This window comes from Ovis canadensis, chromosome 16 (assembly GCF_042477335.2).
Source record: "Ovis canadensis isolate MfBH-ARS-UI-01 breed Bighorn chromosome 16, ARS-UI_OviCan_v2, whole genome shotgun sequence".
NCBI classification, from domain to species: domain Eukaryota; kingdom Metazoa; phylum Chordata; class Mammalia; order Artiodactyla; family Bovidae; genus Ovis; species Ovis canadensis.
In genome coordinates, this window is record NC_091260.1 from 61400530 (window position 1) to 61411086 (window position 10557).

Here is a 10557-nt window from a genome sequence, read left to right on the forward strand (position 1 = left end):
GGAGGGGGGTTCAGGATGGGGAACACGTGTACACCCATGGCGGATTCATGTTGATGCATGACAAAACCGATACAATATTGTAATTAGCCTCCAATTAAAATAAACAAATTTATATTTTAAAAAATGATTATAGCATCCAGTCTCATCTCTTCGTGGCAAACAGATGGAGAAACACTGGGAACAGTGAGAGACTTTATTTTGGGGGGCTCCAATGTCACTGCAGGTGGTTACTGCAGCCATGAAGCTAAAAGATGCTTGCTCCTTGGAAGAACAGCTATGACAAAACTAGACAGCATATTAAAAAGCAGACATTACTTTACCAACAAATTTTTGTCTAGTCAAATCTATGGTTTTTCAAGTAGTCATGTACAGATGTGAGAATTGGGCCATAAAGAAAGGTGAGTGCCAAGGAATAGATGCTTTTGAACTGTGGTATTGGAGATGACTCTGGAAAATCCCTTGGACTGCAAGGAGATCCAACCAGTTCATCCTAAAGGAAATCAGTCCTGAATATTCACTGGAGGGACTGATGCTGAAGTTGAAGCTCTAGTACTATGGCCACCTGATGCAAAGAACTGACTCAATGGAAAAGACCCTGATGCTGAGAAATGCTGAAGGCAGGAGGAACAGGGGGCAACAGAGGATGAGATGTTTAGATGCTGCCACTGACACAATGGACATGAGTTGAGCAGGCTCCAGGAACTGGTGATGGACAGGGAAGCCTGACATGCTGCAATCCATGGTGTTGCAAAGTGTCAGACATGAATGAGGGTCTGAACTGATTGAATGAGGAAAAGAAACTTTTTGTTTTCTCTCAAGGCTTTGTCACTTTTTCAAGGGAACTCTAGTGGTTTTATAATGTGTTACTTTAATATTCTGTAACCCAAATTTATTTTGCTATATTTCCAATTTAGGATTATCCAGAAGAAAAAAAATCTGCATGAGAATTTGGTAGGCAAAAATGAGGCAGTAACTATCACTCTCAAAGCTCATCGTTAGAGGGAATGAGAGAAAGACACAGTGGTAAGTTAGGTCTCTGTTTGTCTATGCATTTTCTCCTTTAACATATTTCAGTTTCCATCACTTCTTATTAATTGCCATCCTTGAAGTTCAACTGTGACTCTCAAGCCTACCATCAGGAAATTTGTTTTAAATTTACAGACCACCAAACTTCCATAGGCATCAACATCAGCCCCCTGCCCAATCATTAAAACAGCTGGATATGCCCTGCTTTCTTCAAGTTTCAATTTGTTCCCCTTTACTGGAGCTGCCTAAGGACATTTTTATGATTATGTTTGAACATTTAATTCTCTAGTTTTTCCCACACTGTGTATGACCTAGTTTATATAGAAAATGTCTTGTTACTTAATATTAATCATCTGTTTCTCTGATTGAAATCTAATAGATATAGAGATATTTCATTGATAAAATTTATAGATTCTACTCTACATATAAGAGAAACTGTATTATATTTATCCTTTTCCGACTTTACTTGCATACATAATGCCTTTGAAGTCCAACCATGTTGTCGCAAATGAAACATTTCATTCTTCTATAGAGGTGAAAAACGGTGGTGGTGGTTTATACACTAAGTTGTGTCCAACTCTTGTGACCGCACGGACAAGTAGCCTCCTCTGTCCATGGGATTCTCCAGGCAAGAATACTGGAGTGGGTTGCCATTTCCACCTCCAGGGGTCCTTCCCGACCTAGGAATTGAACTCGGGTCTCCTTCACTGCAGACAGATACTTTACCAACTGAGCTGTGAGGGAAGCCCCACTGAAATGCCTTTATGCACTCATCCACTGATGGATGCTGAAATTGTTTCTATATGTTGGTTATTGTAAATAATACTGCAGTAAACATTGGAGTGTATGTATCTTTTTGAGTTCTGGTTTTCTTTCTCTTTTTTTTGGTAAATATACAGAAGTAAACTGCTGAATCATATATAGTTTTACTTTAAATTTTTGAAAAACCTCCATAATGTTATCTATAGTAGCCAAACCAGTTTGCATTCTCACAAGCAGTGTACAAGTGTTCCCTTTGCTCCATATCCTTGCCGAGACTTGTTATTTCTTGTCTTCTTAACAACGGACATTCTATCACAGGTGAGGTGATATCTCACTATGGTTTCAGTAACCATTTCTTTGATCATTAATGATGTTGATGTCTTCTTTGGAAAATATGTCTATGCAGAATTTTTGAGACTGAGATATGTGAGTTCTGTGGTGTATTTTGGAGCTTATCCTTTTATAGAGTTATGATTTGAAAATGTCTTCTCTCATTCAGTAGATTGCCTTTTCATTTCATTGATTATTTTCATTGCTATGGATAAGTTTTATTTATTTATTTATTTTTAGCTTGAAGAAGTCCCACTTCTTTTTTTTTTTTAGAATTTTGCTATATGAACACTACTGAGTATAAGTGAATAAAAAATCTGAGTAGTTTTAGCTAGATACTTTGCTGCCTCCAACTTAATTAGACTAATTTTATCAGGAAAAAAAAATAACAAGACTTCCCATTGGGCAAATGAAAGCATGTATAACACTTTAGTTCTTTGTCTAATTAATGTGTATTCACATACTCCTCTTAAAAGAAAGATATTTAGACACTCACCAAGAAGGAAGTTCCAAATTGAATTAAATAACTGCATTGAAATTGTGGGCCAAATTCTTTAGAATGCTGGGCTTTTCATTCTCCATTGATCCTGATGTGGATTCTCATGAATATCACAAATAAAATCTTTGAAAATAGGTTGCTTATTTCCAACAAGCGGGCATACTGTAAAAGAGAAAGAGTTTATAACTGTGATGATAGAGAGAGATGAAGATAAAAACTAATAAAAGGAGAGTATGAAACCAACAGCAATCACTGGTCCATGACACATATCAAATTCTTCTGGTGAGGAATTAGGAAGATTACATACTCCTGTTAGTGGAGGACATTACTTGGTTAGTCAGTCATGTTAACCCTGGTTCATTTCTCTAGGAGTATCTTCATGGTCCATTTTATTTCAGATTTCATAGATTTGCCTCTGGAAAAATCATGTATGGTCATAAAATATGTTGTAAATCGACCTCAAGAAATTTGCCTCTCCCTGGGACTACAGGCAATTTGTGCTTGAGGAAGTTATTGATGACCCATACTCTTTTTTGCTTACTCTTCAGCTATCTATATAATGTGATTTTTGTCTTCTTGGTTGCAAGTTGGTTGCCCCATAACCAGTGGTTAGAACTAAATTTCAAGCAGGAAAAAGAAAAGGCTGATGAGTCAAGGAAGACATATCTTTCTGTTTTAACTTTTCATTTATGAAGAGTGGTATTACATAAAGATTATCACCACAAGTGTGTTGATTAGAATTCTGTTCCATGGAGAAGATTGTCTGCATGGAAATGTAGACAAGTGAATATTTGTAACTGGACAGATTGCTCTCCTAAACAAAAATAGGACTCTATGAATAAGAGGAGAGTGAATGATATCCAATAAGCATCTACTAAAGGTAGCTATTCTTGGCAAAATATTGGATGAAGCACATACTCAAATTAGTTCTTCTAGCCTGAGAGAGAGAGAGAGAAACTAAAGTAAAATTTAAAAGCATACCCCTATTAACCAGAATTCATAATGACAATCAGTAATTGATAATGTGTAGAGCACTCATGGTGACAAGTCCAGATATAAACCATCCAGTGGGCTCAAAAGCAAGCTGTTTAAGGCTAGTGAAGGAGCAGAGCTGTCCTAACAGAATGATAATTCAAATCTGTAGTGTCCATGAATATAAATCCTGAATTCAGCAATTTTTAAAAACAAAATCCATACACTGAACTGTAATGAGAGAAACTGGTGAAAAACATATATGGGATTGTAGACATTAGGAACTGACCACAAAACTACTCTCAAGAAAAACAGGCAAAGGAAAAGATGTAATCATGAATGATAAGAATTCATACAGAAATGGGAGATTAAAAAAAATATTCCACTATAAAATTTAAACAGGAAGGAAGATTCTATTCAAAATGATCACAATAAGGAAGAGGCTAAACTCAGTCTGAGCTTTGGAACGGTTTTAAAAGCTAAGATGAGAGAATCATTGTATACCTGTGCTTGCTAATTCACTTTATTCAAAGAGAAAGCAAATTTTCTCATATCCTCATGAAAAGAGGTAAGTTTACAACTTGAAGCAAGCTACAGCAATGAAGTAAGACTCCTACACTCTTGTACATACTGGGAGAGAGAAGCACTAACTTTCTTGATTGCATTTCAAATGAATGGTCCTCGGGTCCTTGAGAAAATAATCCTGGGTTTTCCAGCAACATTTTTTTTTTATTTTATTTTTTATTGAATGAGAGTTTCTTTCAATTATATAGTGCTTTACAGTTTTCAAAATTTTCACATACATGATTTCATATAATTCCATAATAACTTTTTTCTCTTACTCCTATATTGCTTTTCTCTCTTCCCTCTTTATACTTGCAATAGGTTTTGAAAAAAAAAATTATATTTCAGAAGGGCCAAGAAACAATTTAGAATTAGAATGTTTCAAAGACAGATGCATTTAGAAAAAGGGAGACAAGGAACCTAGAGTCAGGAGTAAGACTGTCTAAACTTTAGTCCAGCAGAAGGGAACACCACGATCATTTTAATCAGAGGTACACAGAAAGTTGTGAGTTGGGCTTCAGTGGCTCAGATGGTAAAGAATCTGCTTCCAGCGTGGGAGACCCAGGCTCAATCCCTGGGTCAGAAAGATCCCCTGGAGAAAGGAATGGCTACCAACTCTAGCACTCTTGCAGAGAAAATTCCATGGACAGAAGAGCCTGATGTAAGCTAGTCCATGGGTTCACAAAGAATCAGACACAACTGAAGGACTAACACATGGAAAGTAGAGCACAATTATAAGCACTAAATGGATTCCAGAAATAGAAGAATCACTGTCCAAACAAGAACCCATATCCATATAAAGATTAGAAAAGACATAAAAATAAGCACATTTGAAATGCATATGGAAATTTGCAAGAGGAAAATACGCATGGGACAAATAGCACAGGTATAAATGAAGACATATAACTTTGACATATTGAAAATGAAAACATACCTACCATTCTTTAGCCAAAAGAATAGATTGGGCATTACTGAGAAAAACAGTTTAAATCAAAAATAGCTCTAAGTAAATATCCCAGAATTTCTTAGGCATTAATAAAAAGATGTCATAAGTGGGAAAATATTCAGAAACATCAATAGTTAATAATAAAGTGCTAGTCTTTACAAGGAAATGGCAGCCCATCCACTATTCCTTCCTGGAGAATCCCATGGATGGAGGAGCCTAGTGGGCTACCGTCTAAGGGGTCGCACAGAGTCGAACACGACTGAAGCGACTTAGCAGCAGCAGCAAGAGCAGTCTTTATAAAACAGTAGTATACAAAGGCAGAGAAGACAATGACAACCCACTCCAGTACTCTTGCCTGGAAAAATCCCATGGACAGAGGAACCTGGTAGGCTGGGGTCGCTAAGAGTTGAACGCGACTGAGCGACTTCACTTTCACTTTTCACTTTCATGCATTGGAGAAGGAAACGGTAACCCACTCCAGTATTCTTGCTTGGAGAATCCCGGGGACAGGGTAACCTGGTGGGCTGCCATCTATGGGGTCGCGGAGTCAGACACGACTGAAGCGACTTAGCACCAGCAGCAGTATACAAAGGTGAGAAAGCTTCTGTTGGAGGGGGAGGAAGCTGCAGTTATCATCCTAAAAAGAGGAAAGAAATGAGTCTATAGATTGAAAATCCAACTGATGAAATTTGTAGCAAGAAAAAAATGTCACATCCAAAGATGGGGCGCACGACAAAATATCACAGCTAAAGAAAATCTTCTAAAGCTATTACAAGAAAGCTAAATAACTTGCAATGAGATGACAGTTACAATTAGATCAGTAGCATTCTCCTGTAGAAACAATACACAACATAGGACAATGGAATAAGACAATCTAAGTGTAAAAGAAATGTTCAGCTAAAATAGTGTTTAATAATCTGGCATACGCTTACTGTTGCTTTTACAAACTCTGTTATCTATTTTTCCAAGTTTATTGACCTGTAATTCACATATAACCTTGTGTAAAGTTAAGGTGTATGGCATGATGGCTTTATACATGTATATACTATAGAATAATTCATTACCACAATAAGCTTAAATAACAGTTCCATCATTTTACATATTTATCATTTTGTGGGTATATGTGGAGAGGACATTTAAATTCGACTTTTATTTTCAACTTTAAAATATACAGCACAATATTGTTAACTATAGTCATTATGCTATATGTTAGAGCCCCAAAATGTATTTATCTTATAACTGGAAGTTTGTACCCTCTAACCAGTAGCTTTCCCATTTTTCTCACCCATCCTCAGCTCCTAAAAACCACCATTTTACTCTATACTTGTATGAGTTCAGCTTTTTTAGATTTTACATATAAATGAGAACATACACTCCTTGTCTTTCTGTATCTGACTTATTTCCCTTAGCATAAATGCCCCTAAGGTCTACCTGTGTTGCCACAAAGGCAAGGTTTCCTTCTTTCTCATAGATGAATAATATTCCATTGTATATATACCACTCTTTATCCATTTACCTGTAGATGAACACTAAGATGGTTTCTATTTCTTGGCTATTGTGAATAACCCTGCAATGAACAAGGGAGTACAAATACCTCTTTGAGATCTGGATTTCATTTCTTTATGATATATACCTAGAAATGGGATTGCTGTATCATAGGATATTTCAATTTTTAATTTTTTGCAGAACTTCTGTAGTATTTTTCATAATGACTGTGTGTATTTAGTTGCTAAGTCCTGTCAGACTCTTGTAACCTCAAGGACTGTAGCCCACCAGGATTTCCCAGGCAAGAATACTGGAGTGGGTTGCCATTTTCTTCTCTAGGGGATCTTCCCAACTCAGGGACGAAACCCATGTCTCCTGCATTGTCAGGAGGGTTCTTTACCACTGAGCCACCTGGGAAACTCTACATAATGACTGTACCAATGTACATTCCCATCGTTTTTGTAACAGGGTTCCCTTTTCTACACACCCTCATCAATACTTGTTATCCTTGTCTTTTATATAATGGCCATCCTAACAGAAGGACTTCCTGGGTGGCTCAGACGGTAAAGCATCTGTCTACAATGCAGGAGACCCGGGTTTGATCCCTGGTTCGGGAAGATCCACTGGAGAAGGAAATGGCAATCCACTCCAGTACTATTTCATTAGTAAAATTATTCTCATATCACTTTGGGGCTTCCCTGGTGGCTCAGAGGTTAAAACATCTGCCTGCAATGCAGGAGACCCAGGTTCAATCCCTGGGTTGGGAAGATCTCCTGGAGAAGGAAATGGCAACCCACTCTAGTATTCTTCCCTGGAGAATCTCATGGACAGAGAAGCTTGGTGGGCTACAGTCCATGGGGTCACAAAGAGTCGGACACGACTGAACGACTTCACTTACTTACTTACTTACTTATCCTAACAGAGATTAGGTGATGCCTCATTATGGTTTTGAATCACAATTCCTTGATAATTAGAGATGTTGGCCATCGTATGCTTGGCTAGCCATATGTGTGTGTGCATGTGTGTGTGTGTGTGTTTGAGAAATGGCTATGCAAGTCTTTTGCCCATTTTTAATGATTTTTGTTTGCTATTCATTTGGAGTCATCCTTTCTATATTTGGGGTATTGTAACACCATATCAGATAAATGATTTACAATTATTTTCTCCTTTTCCATAGGTTCCCTTTTCACTTTGTTGATTTTTGTTTTTTCTGTGCAGCAAATGTTTTGTCTCATGTGCTCCTACTTTTTAGTTTTGCTTTTGTCACCTCTGTTTTGATGTCATATCCAAAAGTATCCTTGTAAAATCGATATCAGGGAGATTATAGCTAATCTTTTCTTCCAAGAGTTTTACTTTTTAGGGTCTTATACTTATGTCTTTAATCCATCTTTTGTTAATCTTTGTGTAAGTAAAAGATAAGGATTCATGTTTTTGTTTTTGTTTTGTTTTGTTTTGCATATGGATATTTAATTTTCCCAACACAATTTGTTGAAGAAACTTTCCTATCTCCATTGCATGGTCTTGGCATTCTTGACCATATATGCATAGGCTCAGTTCTGGGCTCTCTTTTATGTTCCATTGGTGTGTGCATCTGTTTTAATGCCAGTACCATTCTGTTTTGACCATTTTGTAATACAGCTTTGTAACATAGTTTTAAATCAGGAAGTGTGATGACTCCAGTATTCTCAGAACTGCTTTGCCTATTAGATGTTATTTGTGATTTTATACAAATTTTACAATAATTTCTTCTCTTCCTGTGAAAAACGCTGTTGGAATTTTGATGGAGATTGCAGTAAATCTATAAATGGCTTTTAATGATCCTATTCTTCCAGGGACATTGGAAAGTCTGTTAACTCCAAGTGATGGGCATTGAATCACTGATAACAGTATCAAAGCCATCCTCCCCTTTTCAAATGATTGTAGTGTGAACAAGATATATTCTAGACACAAGTCTGGGATGTTGTAGAGACATTTTATTAACATAGTCTAAATTCCTGTTCAGTTCTTATGTAAGAACATGGTCCTTGAAGCTTCTACAGTTATTTACTTATTTTTTAATATATAGAGAAAGAATGCACAACACTGAACTCAGCTTCATAGAACTGTGGATGGCATGGCAGGAAGAAGGAACAGTGCTAAGTTCTTGCTTATATTACTAACTTACTGAATTAAGCACTCCTAGAAGTATCTTTTTCATATGCTTCTTATAATTTGAGAAAATTAATGTTCTAGACGTTAAAGTCATCTTCAGTGGGTTTTCTGTCATATATTACCTAAAGTGTGCATGCATGCTAAGTTATTTCAGTTGTGTCTGACTCTTTGTGACCCCATGGACTGCAGGAGCCCAGCAGGCTCCTCTGTCCATGGAATTTTCCAGGCAATAATACTGGTGTGGATTGCCATTTCCTTTCCAGAGGATCTTCCTGACCCAGGGATCAAACACAAATCTCTTAAGTATCCTACATTGGCAGGTGCATTCTTTACCACTAGTGCCACTTGGGAAGCCATACTACCTAAAGAGCTCCAGGTGATACAAAGGGGTAGAATCAAAATTCAAGTTCTCTAGAGCACACCCCAAGAAGATTACTAAAGTTCCTACTTCAAAAAGAAAAAGATAAAAAGGATGAAAGCATTTATCAACAGCAGCTAAAGCACATGAAATTAGAATATCTGTAATAAGGTACACAATCATTACAACCCTAAATATTTGGATGACTGGATTTGGATAACTTTAACTTTTCATCTCTGACAATGCTTTGTTTTTATTTTCTTAATGCATTTTAAAAGGTCAAGACCTCATAATTTTTAGGAATAGAAAGCATCAATTAACTTATTATTAAGTTGCACTGTAAAAGTTAATGTTGGGAAATATTTAAAATTATAATGGCACACTCAGGTGGTATCAATTCCTGCATATATCTTGACCTCAATATTTACCCAGTCCTGGATCATCTTTCATCAGTAATTATGACTTTATCTTATACTTTGGCAGCTTTTTAAAAACTTGTCTGACTTTTCCAAACTTTTCATTATGATGCCATTTCACGACTTTTATTTTTTGAAAAAAAAAACAAGGAAACACAGAATACCAATATTTATTCAGCAAATTATCCCAGCTACCCAATTATCCCCATAACAGTTTGAAAACAACCCTGTATTTTTCAAAATATGCTTATAATAGATGCTGCCAATACTCCCTCAAAAGTAATAAGTAGTGCTTCCCAATTCTTTCATGGCTTCTTTAATAGCCTTATGTTTAGTTCTGTTTTCAAATGTGTCTTTCAAAATACCATTTCTAGCAAGCTTGATATAAACTAGCTTTTATTTAATTAACCTTTCTTCAGTAAGAATTTTCATTAAAACTTCTTGTTTTTATATGTTCTGAATTCTCTTCATAAAAAATGAAAAAACTTTCTAGAAGTTGTTTTTTTTTTTTTAATATAGAGTGCTCAATTTTAGCCTATGTAGAAGTTAAAAATTTGGATGATGTCATTTATTGTCAAGGTCACACCAAAAGTATATTATAAAGCAGAAGCTAGGCCTCTCTGGTGAGAACTACTCAAGTTTGATACAGGAAAGGACATAAGAACGGCTCTTCTCTGGGCCCATCACCAATTGAAAACAACATGTTCCTGTCCACAGATAAGCCCACACAGACTATGCAAATGTAGATGGTGGCGGGGGTGGGGGGGCACCATAATCAGATGCAGTAGGTGGAAACAAATATGCTTGAAAAGTGTGAATTTATTTAAAACGACAGACAGCTCAAGAAGCTACACTTTTTAGAAAAGTGCATATTTTAAAAAAATCACTTCAAGACAAACCAATTACCATATGCTGTGAGGTTTGAAATCATACTGAAATGAAAATGTGTTAAAAACTGTCAATTACTTTTTTTTTTTTCTTTCCACTGGTGATGTTTTTGAGCATTTCCTTTTGGATTCTATCAGTTAAGTGTTGGCTTTTTTTTTTT